This window comes from Pseudonaja textilis, chromosome 1 (assembly GCF_049901715.1).
Source record: "Pseudonaja textilis isolate UNSWEBS1 chromosome 1, rPseTex1.2, whole genome shotgun sequence".
NCBI lineage: Eukaryota > Metazoa > Chordata > Lepidosauria > Squamata > Elapidae > Pseudonaja > Pseudonaja textilis.
In genome coordinates, this window is record NC_141990.1 from 207,548,800 (window position 1) to 207,563,202 (window position 14,403).

Genomic DNA, 14,403 nt, shown 5'->3' on the forward strand with positions numbered 1-14,403 from the left:
TGATTCAATCTGTTCCATTTGATCAATTTGATCCACTTCTTCCTCCTCCTCTTCCTCCTCCTCAGTCGGCCCTTGGAAGGGCACTTCCCCTTGTAAAGGTACCTGGGTATCGTTGACCTGGTCAACGATCTCAGCAATTGGGAATCATAATCAGCGGTTACAGGAGGTTCCCTTGTCAGAACTGCATGTTGAAGACCTGCTGTGATTCCCTGGCAGATTGCCAGCTCCATCCAGGCCTTCATCCTCTTTGGAACTTCCTCTGGAAGAATGTCGTCCTGTCGAAGACCAGCAGCCGTTGGAGTGAATGTAGCTTCGGTAGCCCTTTGCGTGGTTGGTGTTCCAGGTAACTGGGCCTGTTGGCTTTGGGGAGCCAAGCTGCGCCTGGATAAGAGGGAGAGATCTAGGGGAGGAGGAAGGTGGGAAGAGGTAGACACATTTGGACTGGAGGAGGGAAAGTCCTGTGAGGCCCTGTGCACCTCCCGTGTGCGCTTATCTATCTGCTTTTCTAATGCTTTATGGCGCATGTTGACATCCCTTTCTGAAGCTTTAGAATTCCCTTTAGCCTGCTTAGATTTGTGCTGTGATTTGGCTTTGACCTTCAAGGATGAGATCTGAGAGCTGCTACCGTGTGCCATTTCAATTGAAGGAATTACAGTATGCTTATCATTCAATGCAATACTGTGAAGGCGGTTGGCACGCTGAGGGGCCTGATCTAAGGACAGACCGGTTGTCCTGATGTTTTTATTCCACTCTTTTCTCTCTCTTTTTAATACCTATCTATAATGAGTCGTATCTCAGTAATATTTTATTGATATTAAAATATACCGAATAATAATAATAATAATAATAATAATAATAATAATAATAATAATATAATCACTAATATATGTTGCTATATGTATATGAATATCAATTAAATAGCACGAGGCTAAAATGTTGAAAACTAAACAGCCAAATTGAGTACGCCTAAAGGCCCAAATCGATAAAGGTAGAGGCCTTCAACAGCTTCCCTGCACAGGCAGACACAGGCCTAGGTGCTCGCTGTTGTGCTGCTGGGTTGATTGGGCTGTGAGGGTTAAGCCAACAATTTAAATGTAGGAATAGCCTCGAATGTAGAAAAAGCAAGACGAGGGTATAATGATCCCAAGTGTTCCTAAGAGAAGCCTCTGCTCGGGACAGAAAGTATGTCAAACAGCACAAAATGAAATACAGCCAGCGTGGCCATGAGGTCTTTGTAAGAAAAAATGGCCTCCGGCCGTTAACTTTTTTGGCGCGCTCCCCAGCAGCAAACTCCTGCCGTGTGAAGGAGTAGCCTCCAAGGGCTCTTCCTATAAAGCTAAACGGCGGGGAAGGGTGGAAGGCACTAAGCATTTGAATCTTCCACCCCCAGGTGGCGTTCAGAGGGGGGAAGGAAAGTGATATGACTGCGTTGTGAGCAAAGAGCTCACACTGCTGTTCAGATGAAAGAAACTCTGCAGCTATCTGTCAGAATGGCAGGGGTAAAAAGAGCGGTTGTGGGGAGGGGGTGCGGAGCAGCGCCGAAGCCTCCCTCCGCTTTGGGGCACGAATCAGCACTTCCCTGTAATGCGAGCGATCTCCGACTGCCTGATATTAAAGAGCCAATGTCGAGAGATCGTAATGCAATTAGAAGGCTAAAGAGTTCTAAAGACAAACTAATCAATTTTCAAACCTGCTAGTAAAGAAAGGAATTTTCCTGTTTCGGTCAAGGAAGAATCACAAGCACTGCCTATCCCTCACGCGGCTGAGCCAAAACTGGGGAACACTAGGGACGAGTCCCATGGAGGAGGAGGAGCGTTCCAGAAATTAAGTCCAGCCTAGACGTGCAGAGACTGAAGCACTTCCCACTACTGGATGCTCTGAACAGCTCATAGGTGAATTGACTACTTTGATTTAAAAAAAGAACATAAGTACTTTTGTTTCTACATGCTTCTGAACTTGATGTGGAAAAGAATAAAACTCTGATTTTGTGTTTTACAGTAGATTGATAGATCTTTACAGGAATGGCTTGTTCATATTATTATGAAAACACAAAAAATTATGATTTGATGTTAATGCCTGATTTTACTGCAACAGAGAGAGTCAGAAGTCAATATTTCTTTTTCTTTTCTTATCCTTCCTCACTTCTCTTCACCTTTCTCCCGCACTGCTTTTCTATTTACTTTTGTATTTTGTATTTTACAATATTTTATAACTCAATAAAAATGTTAAACAGGAAAATAGCACTCAATATGCAAAGCAATATGCAAAGCTATCAGAAAAAATACAACAAAAAGAACCCCCAAAGGTACCCACAACAGCCAAACATTTCATAGTGGAGATTTGGACACTTTCTACCCATACTTAGGTTGCTTCATTCAATTCCTTCCAGATACTATTGATCAGAACCTCTAATCTCATCTTGCCCTCCGTATACTACTTCTACTGTCTGCAGAGATGTTCTGAACAAATGTCAAATGTATTGATTCAACGAGCACTTAACAAGAAGTTTACATTTATTTTCAGCTCCTCTCAGGCCAAAGAACAGTCCATTAACAGAATATAACAGAGCTTCTGCTTCCTTAAGTGCAAAATTCTGCAACCTCATTTAACATTTATAGCCCGGTCCTGTTCATTTCTATGTATCCCCACTAGCAGAAGAGCGATTTCACCCTGCAGGTACATAGACCATTATAGAAAATATCTCTTTGTCAGCAGCTTCCACTGGTGCAATATTAGAATTTATCAGGAATACAGCACCAGCAAAACATGTAGCCTTGCACAAAGACCTAATGGTCTTCAATATTTTTTTAAAAAAGAAGAGAAGTCGTAATAGAACAGCATTACTCACAAATGTAAAAAAATACATCTTTTTATTCAATTTTTACTAAAACGCCTTCCAATGAAAAACAGATTTATAGGTGTTTGAAGAATTTTAAGAAATCTGCTTCTATATTTTTCAAAGCAGTAATCAGTAGTTAAATAAGCTACTGATGTCACCTTTTACAAATGGTCGACTTTATAACTTTCTCCCAATAAATATGAATATTAAGATTTATATGATAACATGTCTCAGTAACTTACAGGAACTGGTTCTGTATCTAAGCATTAATGACTTATACAAAAAGATACTAAATGGATAACAAGTTTTGCACGAAAATGTAATTTCTGCTTTCAAGGTGAAGGTTAGTGGAAAGCCCAGCTCTCTTATCTTGACCAGACTGATGTCATAAAACAAAATAATCTTTAATCATCTATAAAGTTTATTTTACAGTGGCAAAGAACTGAAAGATAATTTATTCAGCAGACTCCAAATATATTCTTGTGTAAACATGCACATCTGCATAAACATATAACCCGGCTTTTTTTGAAAAATAGCCCTACTATGAAAGGGAAGTAACAGAATGGGCGTTGGTTCTTACCTGACACGCCCCTTCTCGGCGAGCTGCGAGGAGCATCCAGAGTGGGAGGTGCTTCAGTCTCTTCTCTCACAGGCTGAGCTTGAATTGAGGAACGCTCCTCCTCCTCCATGTGACTCCTCTGTAGCGTTCCCCAGTTTTGCGAAGACGAGAAGGAAAAACCATGTTCTCATCCTAACTACTAATGGGTCATTGGCCAAAACAAGATTCCCCACCAGACGGTGAAATTATGGTGGGGCTGGATGCTCCTCGCAGCTCGCCGAGAAGGGGCATGTCAGGTAAGAACCAACGCCCATTCTCCATCGAGCTGCGAGGAGCATCCAGAGTGGGTCATACCAAAGCTTGGCTGTCCTACGGGAGGGACTCCGTCTGGTTCGGAAGCCCCTCCAGGTCCTTGAAGACCCACTGTAGGACTCGTCTGCCAAACCAGGCCTCCGCCAAGGCAAATATGTCGATCTTGTAATGCCTAATGAAGGGAGACGGGGAAGCCCAGGTGGCAGCCCGGCATATATCAGTGATGGGGGCCTGGGTGGCCCAAGCTGCCGAAGTAGCCGCGCTCCTAGTGGAATGAGCTGTTATTCCACTGGGTACTGGCAGAGCTTGTGACAAGTAAGATCTAGAGATAGTTGTCCTGATCCAGCGGCTGATGGTTGATGGAGATACTTTGTGTCTTGGGCTGGAAGGAAAGGAATAGGGATTCAGACCTCCTAAAGGGCTGGGTGCACTTGATGTAAATGCGCAGGGCCCATCTCACGTCCAGGGTATGCCAAAGTATTTCCCTATCCCGCGAGGGTCTGGGGCAAAAATTTGGGAGAATGAGTTCCTGTGCCCTGTGGAAGGGTGAGTTGACCTTGGGCAAGAAGATAGGGTCGGGCCGGAGAACCACCCGATCGGCGTGAAAAATGCAGGTCCTTTCTAACTGATAAGGCTGCGATTTCCGATATCCGACGGGCGGATGTGATGGCCACCAGGAACACAACTTTGAATGTTAAAAACTGGAGGACTCCCTTAGGGGCTCAAAGGGGTGTTTAGTGAGTGAAACGAGGACCTTATTAAGGTCTCAGGTGGGATACCGGTGAACAGTTGGAGGGCACAAATTAGTGGCCCCTCTGAGGAATGCCCTAATGCGAGGGTGATGGGAAAGGGAGCCAGTGTTGTCGCAAGAGATAACAGTTGATAAAGTTGCTACCTGTCGTCTCAAGGTGTTAGAGGAAAGCCCTTTATCCAGTCCCTCCTGGAGGAAATCCAAAATTTGAGCAATACAAGGGTGAGAGTGGGTTGACTTGGGATTTATGACATCATTTTAAAAAACTATTCCAAGTGGTGTTGTATATATGGGTGGTTGAGGGCAGTCTGGCGGCCAAGATGGTGTCAATAACTTGGTTAGAGAACTTCTCGTTTCTTAGACAGTTCCGCTCAACCTCCAGACGGCTAACTGGAGCCATTGGGGATCTGGATGCAGAAGGGGCCCCTGAGAGAGAGATCCTGTCTGGTGGGATCCTCCGGGGGGGCTACTGATAGATTGCGGAGGTCCGCAAGCCACGGGCGCCTGGGCCAGTAGGGGCCACCAGAAGCAGTTCCGCCTTTTTGTGGATCAACTTCTGGATGACTCTGGGAACTAGGGCTAGTGGGGGGAATGCGTACAGGAATCCTGAGGGCCAGGGGCAACGTAGCGCGTTGTGGCTCTCCGTCCCATGGGAGGGGTACCTCGAGAAGAACCTTGGGAGCTATGTATTGAGGGGGGAAGCGAAAAGGTCCACTACCGGTTGACCGAAGATTTTGGACGCCTCCCTGAACAGTGACGGGTGGAGGCGCCATTCTAACTGGTCCACCGTGGCCCTGCTCAACCAGTCTGCTTGGGTATTCGAAACTCCTGAGATATGCTCTGCTTTGAGAGAGAGAAGATTGGACTCCGCCCAACGACAGAGGTGCTCAGCCTCTCTCATCAATCGTATGGACTATGTGCCCCCTTGTCTGTTGATGTGTGCCTTGGCTGTGATGTTGTCCGTGAGAATAAGGACATGACGTCCGCGTACCTGAGGGAGGAATCTGCATAAGGCCAGGTGTACGGCATGAAGTTCCAACCAGTTTATACTGCATACTTGTTCTGTCTCCGACCATCTGCCCTGTGCCGTGAGCAAGTGGACGTGAGCGCCCCATCCGGATAGCCTGGCGTCTGTGGTGAGGGTGAGCCTCTGGGGCTCCTTGAAGTAATGACCTTTGTAGATGGCAGAGGAGGGACATGAGGACCTTTGGAGGTACCCTGACCATGGATTTCGAATTGCTTCTGCCGGATCTTTGAAATGGAAGCAGGAACCACTGTAGGGATCTGGTATACAAATGGGCCCAGGGAACAATGGAAATACATGAGACCATCTTACTTATTAGACTTAGACAAGTCTAATAGAGTTACCTTTTTTGATCACCTGATCTGTTTTACAGATTTCTGGATACTCAGGAGTCTTTCCGAGGATAGACCCTTCCTTTTACAGTATCAATTACGGACCCCAAGTGGGTAATTTGGGTAGATGGTGACAGTTGACTCTTCTGCCAGTTTATAAGGAACCCATGGTCTTGGAGGGCAGAGAGAGTAACTCTGGTGTCCGTCTCTGCTTGAAGTTTGGAAGGGGACAGGATGAGGATGTCATCCAGATAACTAGAGGCAAACGGGAAAGTATCTAAGGTGAGCTGCTAGCACCGCGAGGACCTTGGTAAAGGTCCTAGGGGCCGAGGCCAACCCAAAGGGGAGGGCTACGTATTGGAAGTGGTGATTATTGTAACAAAACCTGAGGAATTTGGAATGAGAGGGTCAGATTGGGATGTGTAAATACGCTTCAGAAAGGTCTATAGAGGAGAGCCAGTCTCCTTGTCTGGTACCCAAGAGAATAGACTGTAAGGTGTGTATCTTAAACTTGCGGTGGGTCAGGTAACAGTTAAGTCGTTTTAGGTCTAATATTGCCCTCCATCCACCTGAATGTTTGGGAACCACGAAGAGGTGGGAGTAAAAACCCTGCCCCCGTTGAGAGGGTGGGACGGGTTGAATAGCCTGTATGTTGAGGAGATGCCGAATAGCGGAATCCATCAAATTATGTTTGGTGGAGTCTTTCGAAAGGGGAGATGCTATGAAAAAGTCGGAGGGGATAGACTGAAATTCAAGGGCGAGACCAAATCTGATGGTGTCTCTAACCCAGGCATCAGAGGTAGAGGAATCCCATTGGTCAGCGAAATGTCTGAGATGTCCGCCAATGGGAGGGGAGGTACGGGATCTATCTTGGGCGCCGGAAGGGTCTCCCACCTGATCCCCTATAAGGTCTTTTGTAACTGCTGCCCCTTCTACTCCTGTCGCCCAAGTCGGCTCGATACTGGGGTTGAGCGCGAAAGGAGGCGGGTCTTGGATACCTGGGCAGGAAGGAAGACTGGTAGAAGGGTCGAAAGGACCCTCTTCGAAAGGGCTGAGGGGCTCTGGGTTCTGGTCTCCGAAAAAGAGAGGGGAGAAATTTTTTCTTGCTTCAGCTCTCAACCAACAGGGGTTCCAGAGCTGGGCAGAATAATTTGTCTCCCTTAATGGGAGCAGTGGCCAATTTGACTTTGTTTTTGAGGTCTGCCTGCCAATGTTTGAGCCAGAGCAGGCGACAGGCTGTGACATGCGAAGTTATAGCCCTGGTGGAAAACTTAACTGAATGATAGGTGGCGTCGGCTGAGAATTCTGCTGCGGCCGCAAGCTTAGTGATGTCCTGATGCACCCTTACGTTAGATGCTGGGACATGCTGTTTTAATTGGCGAAGCCACCGGATCGAAGACCTGGTGAAAAAGGAAGCGGCCGTGGCCGATCTAATGGCCCAAGCATCAGATTGGTGAGCCCGGCGCAAGGCCAGTTCAGCCCGCTTGCCTTCCAGCTTGAGAGCCTCCAGAGCATCACTTGGGGTGGAGGAGGATGCTAAGCCCACAATGGGCTCATCAAGCTTGGGGGTATTTAGCAGGCTGGAGAAGTCTGGATTGAGGTTGAAAAATCTCTTATCCTAGCTGGATGGGGCGGGAGGGGCCCCTGTGGAAGCCAGCTGTTTTGACACTAGGTCAGAAAAAATAGGCGGAGTTGGAATGACTTCAGCCTCCACAACGGGCTGTTTGAAAATGGAGTCATCTGGACCTTCTGCTGAGGAAAGGGGGTCAGAGGGAGACTGTGTGTATAGACCAGAGATGTTTTTGGTTTTAAAGAGTAGCGATTTATAGAGGTGTGGCTTAAACAAACCCACAAAGGTGGGTTGGTCGGGGGTGAGGCCCTCATCCTCGGACATTTCCCCCTCCATTGGCTCCGCCTCCGATAGGGGTTCACTGTAATGTGTTGACCCCAACTCGTATTCTTCCTTCTCCCTGAATTGATCCAGACCCCTTTCCTCCTCCTCCTGCTCCCTTTCTGGAAGAGGGCTGTCCCTCTGCGAGAGTACCTGACCATGGGGAGGATCCGATCTGGGCAGGGATCTGATCGATAAGGACTCATGTTCAGGGGCCATTGGGAAGAAGCTGGGTCTGGACATCTGCTGGAGACCTTCCGCAATCCCTTGGCGGATAGCTGACTCCATCCATGATCTCACGTGCTCTGGAACCTCGACTATGGGGGATTCCTCTTGGCGCAGGCCAACGACTGTAGGAGTAAAGGTAGCTTTGGGTGCCCATCTGGCCGTTGTTCCAGGAGCCTGATGACTCTGGGGTGAGCTGCGCCTGGATAGGGAAGAATAGTCTGGAGGAGGGGGGGTTGAGTAGAGATGGAAGGACTGGAGGGTGGGAGGACTGGAGGCACCGAGCGTGACTCCCTAGTTCGCCTGTCGATTTCCTTCTCTAATGCCTTATGGCGCCTTAAAGCGTCCCTGAGAGGCCTTGGAAGGTTCCTTAGCCTGCCTGCGCAAATGGTGAGATTTAGATTTGGCCTTCAGAGTAGGTGCTCTAGAAGAATTGTCCTCTGCCATTTTAAGAAGTGATAAGAGTATAGAAGAGTACTAAGGCAGTTGGCTCGCCTAGGGTTCGACCTGCAACAAGGCCGGGTGTCCTTTCAATTAGTTTGCTCCCCCCTTTTGGAATTCTGATTAAATTATTATAATATGAATATATACATGAATTCATATAGATAGATAGATAGATAGATAGATAGATAGATAGATAGATAGATAGATCGATCGATCTTTGGTTGTTCGGGTTTTTTCCCGCGTAAGATTCAAAGTATCTAGGCAACGTTTCGATGAAGTCTCATTCATCATCATCAGGCCTCTGTCTTCGGTTCTTGCTTTTCAGAGTGATGTGAGATTGCAGCTGCTTTTTTTTTTTTCCTTTCCAACTGCCAGTGGGGTGGGACTTGATTGGGTGGGGGCTTGGCTGTGTTCTGATTGGGTGGGGTGTCTTCTCATTGGTGGGGGCCTGGCTGTGTTTTTGATTGGTTGGGGGGTTGGCCGTGTTCTGATTGGCTGGATTTCCTGCTGCCCGGCTTCGAGTTCGAGGTCGCGCTACATCTCCATAGTTGGTGTCGGCCTGCTTCATGTATGGCTCGGAGGGGTTTGAAGTGGGCAGTGATGAGGTTGCAGTGTAGCTTCTGGTCCATGGTCGTGTCTCATCTTCTGAGTGGGTGTGAGTCTGTTTTCTATATGGGAGTGTGGTGGTGGCATCTTGTGTGGCTCTGATGGGTGTGGGTCTGGTGTCATTCTTCATGTTAGGTACTCGTCTGTTCATGAGGGCGGGTTTCCAAATGGCTGGGAGGCGGGAGGTGTCATTTATGGTCTCCCCAAGATACACAAAGAAGGAACCCCACTCAGACCAATAGTCAGCTCCATAGGCTCACCTCTACAAAACCTGGCCAAATTTCTCGCCAAACAACTACAACCCTATGCAGAATCCATCAACTCATATGTAAGAAACTCATTCCAGTTCATCGAGATCATAAAGAAACAAAACTTACAACCCAGCGACCTACTAGTAAGCTTCGATGTCATATCCCTCTTCACCCAAGTACCAATAAAAGAAGCCTTGACAGCCATCCAAAACAAATACAACCCCCCCAAGCACATCCTAGATCTGACCAACCACTGCCTATCCAATACATACTTCACCTACAATGGACAAAAATACAAACAAATAGAAGGAGCACCCATGGGATCACCCCTCTCACCTGTCATCGCAAACCTCTACATGGAACACTTTGAAACACAAGCTCTAGAAAAATACGACCACAAACCCAAACTCTGGCTCAGATACGTAGATGACACCTTCATAATCTGGCCACATGGGAAAGAAAAACTGAACAACTTCCTCACACACCTCAACAGCCTACACCCCAAAATACAATTCACCATGGAAACAGAAGCCAACAATCAACTTCCCTTCCTAGATGTCTTGGTATACAAAAGATCCAATGGCTCCCTAGGACACACCATCTACCAGAAGAAAACACATACAAACCGCTATCTACATGCACTCTCACACCACCACCCAGCACAGATCAATTCCGTAGCCAAAACACTCATCTCCAGAACAAAATGCTTAGCCGATGAACAACACCAAAAAACCGAACTACACACTCTCACCAACGTACTTACAGCCAATGGATTCCAAAGACACAAGATTACCCACCTAATCCAAAAAGAAACCCCAACCAAAATCCAAGACAGAGAACAAGAAAACGGCAAAGCCCTCCTCCCATATATAAAAGGCACTACAGACAGAATCAGCAAGATCCTCCAAAAACACAACATTAAAACAGCATTCTGCACAAACAGAAAAATATCCACCATCCTAAGAAACCCCAAAGACAAAGTCAAATTAGAAAACCAAGGAGTATACGAAATCCCCTGCACTACCTGCCCTGCCACATACATTGGACAGACTAACAGAAGAATAAGTGCACGCATTGAAGAACATAAGAACTCAATCAAAAAGAAGAAACGACCTCTTCCCTGGTCCAACACCTCAAAGCCACAGGACATGAAATTGACTTTAAAAATACCAGAACTATTGCCAAAACCGAACATTTCAACAGCAGAATAATCAGAGAAGCCATAGAAATAGAAAAACGCCCACACAGCATGAACAAACGAGATGACACCTCCCGCCTCCCAGCCATTTGGAAACCCGCCCTCATGAACAGACGAGTACCTAACATGAAGAATGACACCAGACCCACACCCATCAGAGCCACACAAGATGCCACCACCACACTCCCATATAGAAAACAGACTCACACCCACTCAGAAGATGAGACACGACCATGGACCAGAAGCTACACTGCAACCTCATCACTGCCCACTTCAAACCCCTCCGAGCCATACATGAAGCAGGCCGACACCAACTATGGAGATGCAGCGCGACCTCGAACTCGAGCCGGGCAGCAGGAAATCCAGCCAATCAGAACACGGCCAACCCCCAACCAATCAAAACACAGCCAGGCCCCCACCAATGAGAAGACACCCCACCCAATCAGAACACAGCCAAGCCCCCACCCAATCAAGTCCCACCCCCACTGGCAGTTGGAAAGAAAAAAAAGAAAAAAAAAAGCAGCTGCAATCTCACATCACTCTGAAAAGCAAGAACCGAAGACAGAGGCCTGATGATGATGAATGAGACTTCATCGAAACGTTGCCTAGATACTTTGAATCTTACGCGGGAAAAAACCCGAACAACCAAAGATCCACATACAAATACCCGCGAGAACCTCAGAAAACACACACACACACACACACACACACACACACACACACACACACACACACATGCTTGGCTCTTGGAACAAGAAGAGGAGTAATAACTATTGGCTATTAGCCACTAGAAAAAATATAAAAAGGAGTATAGTTGATCAATTGTCCAATTGACCGAATGAACGCCTGAGGCCTAGGAGGAAAAAAGGGGATGAGGCCTCCAGCAGCTGTTCCCCCAGGCGGAACTGGGAGGCGGGGGGTGCTGCTATTCCTTTGCCTGCTGAGTTTGGCTGCGGGGAAGCCAACAATTATACAGAAAAAAACAAAGGGAGCAAGAGCCACAAGAGTTGAATTATGGAGAAAAAAATCACTCTAAGCAGGCTGATGAGGCCTGTTTTGGTGAGATGAGGTGGCCCACAGCAGTAATTCAGCGAAAAACAAGAAATAAAATGGCGCCCGACCACGAGGCGGCACCCAAAATGGCGGACACCTGCTGAGCGAGGGTGATGGGGCCTCTCAGCAGTGGAATTATGCTCCTCTGGCAGGCTCAGAATGCAGAGAGGGGCAGTGGCGTTCGTGGGGGGGGAACAGCAGCACTTTAAAAAGCGTAAAAAGTCAAGCCGCTAACAAAGGGCGGCATGGAAGCAGCAGGGAGAGGTTTAGATCAAGGATGGGGGGGTTAGCGCAAGAGCGATGTTAAACCGCCCGCTTTTTCCCCCTTAAGGGGCGAAGAAAAACGCTCCCCTAGGATTAATGAAGACAACCAATTGCGCAGAGGCTATAGGAAAAGGGAATCAGATCTGATAAAGAGAAGAAGAGGAGATCCTGAATCGGCCAAGGAGCTTGCTCTGAAACAGCTGTCTCTCACGAGGCTGAGCATAAACTGGGGAACACTACGGAGGAGTCACGTGGAGGAGGAGGAGCGTTCCTCAATTCAAGCTCAGCCTGAAAGAAGAGACTGAAGCACCTCCCACTCTGGATGCTCCGAGCAGCTCGATGGAGAAGTCTAAATTCTCTCCTGAAAAAAACAACAACAAACCATCGTTGCATGTTTTTAAGAAGAAAACATTAACACTGTCCATCTCTGTATCTATTTTAATATAAGCAAAACTGCACCTTCTCTTATTAGGCATAGTTCACAAGTGGACTTGCTAATCGACTTGCAACAGTTCATTTAGTGATTGTTCAATGTTACAACGGCACTAAAAACTGTGACTTATGACCATTTTTCATACATATGACTGCTGTAGCATCCCCATGGTCATGTGATTTACATTCAGATGCTTGAAAACTGACTCATATTTATGATGGTTGCAGTGTCCTGGGCTCATGGGATCAACTTTTGCAACTTTCTGACAAGCAAAATCAATGGGGAAGCCTAATTCACTTAACAACCACATTACTAATTTAACAACTGCAGTGATTCAGTTAACAAATGTGGCAGGAAAAGTTGTAAAATGGGGCAAAATTCAGTTAACAAATTCCTTACTTGGCAACATAAATTCTGGACTCAATTGTGGTCATAAGTTGAGAACTACCTGTATTCCAAATAAAGGACAAGGTCCTCACCACTCCCATCACCCTTTCTTTTACTGATTTTATTTCTGTTTGAGGAAATAAAGAGTATGATATACAAGAATGACAATGAAACGAACAACCTAAACTTTACTTCCATGTACTTCCTGCAACTGAAAATAAAACCTCTATTCCAATGATACAAAGTTTAATTCAAAGGTATGGTTGACTTCTGTCCGCAAGATGTGGCACCTCCAGATTTTACAATATTATCTAAACAATACGTCCATTGCATTTTCCATTGTATTCAAAATATGCAATCCCCATCATTTTCAGGAAGAGACAGAAAAATCAACAGATTGTGTTATCTTGTAAAACAAAAATGGTTTTGTGACTACTGTTATTGTACAACCTTGAGAATGTGCCTGATAAAGAGACTGCATAGAATAAATTCAAAGATTATGTTAACATTTACTTCTTAACAAGAAAAAAAAGGATGTGAAGTCCTTTTTAAAGTTAGCTGCTGCTGAAGATGTAAGGCTATCAAATATTATTGCAAATATTGACACAAAATCCAAATCCGTACTGTCTCTCTGTATAATATATTACGTGACATGATAATGTGGTACTTAAGGAGTTGAATACACCACCATACTCATATACTGTGTCTGAAAAAAGTCCCCCAATCAGATTAAAAGAAAATAAAATCTAGAAAAAAAGGCACATTTTGAGGTTTCAATGATTTTTGTAAGGTTGGCCTTTATTTTACACAAATATGTGCAAGCCATCATAGAAGATGAAAGCAATGAAATCCAACAGCTCACAAAGATACACTGGTCCTTACTTTCCTGTGCACAGTATCACATTTTTAAAAAAGAAACTTTATTAAAGTTTACAAATGCAAAGATAAAAGACTTAAGCAGGCTAAGAAACATTTAAAAAGTAAAGAAAAAAGTGAAAAAAAGGAAAAGAGAAAATAGCACTAGCACTTGGATTTATATATACTGCTTCACAGGACTTCCTCTCTAAGCGGTTTACAGAGGTCAGCATATTGCCCCCAACAATCTGGGTCTTCATTTTACCCACCTCGGAAGGATGGAAGTCTGAGCCAATCTTGAGCCCTGTCAGGATTGGAACTACTGGCAGTGAGCAGTGAATTAGCCTGCAGTACTGCACTCTAACCATTGCGCCATAAGAAGGTAAGGTAAAGGTAAAGAAATAACTCTCCTCCTCCTAGACAAGTATTGACCTTTAAAGTCCTTCATGGCATAGTGCCTGCTGTTTTGAGGGACCATCTCTCCCCCATTTTACCTGCCTGCCTTACCACATCCAGAGGAGAATGCATGTTATAGATTCTGATTCTAAGAACCTACATTTGGTGGGACCTAGGCAGCAGGCCTTTTCTTCTGTAGCCGTGGGCTCTGCTCTCAATGCCATCTTCAGTCCTCCCATTACTTCCCTGGACATGAAGAAACCTGGGGTATGATATCATAACAATATTGTGTTCTTCATCCAGAAACAGGGTGGATAAAAATCTATGGCTTTTTTTTAAATAGTATTTTTTAAATTTAAATTTGATTTTTTTAAATTTAAATCTGATTTTTTTTATTTTTATCAAATTTATTTTAATAAAATGCTTTTGGAGTAAAAATCTAAATGTAGTTTTCTATTTAAAATACATTAATAGTTTAGTTTATTCAGGATGAAATGGAGCTTAGTTATGTAGCATGACGCTGTATATTCTGCACTATTTACATTTTTGGTAAACTTATTCAATGAATCCAAGCTCTGTAAGC

The 14,403-nt window shown here is 45.5% G+C and overlaps 1 protein-coding gene across 6 annotated transcripts in view; it reads right to left on the reverse strand.

Moving 5' to 3' along the window:
- The window catches only part of MGAT5 (alpha-1,6-mannosylglycoprotein 6-beta-N-acetylglucosaminyltransferase), a 137,159-nt gene that overhangs the window by 94,719 nt on the left and 28,037 nt on the right, over positions 1-14,403 (reverse strand). The window lies entirely within an intron of this gene.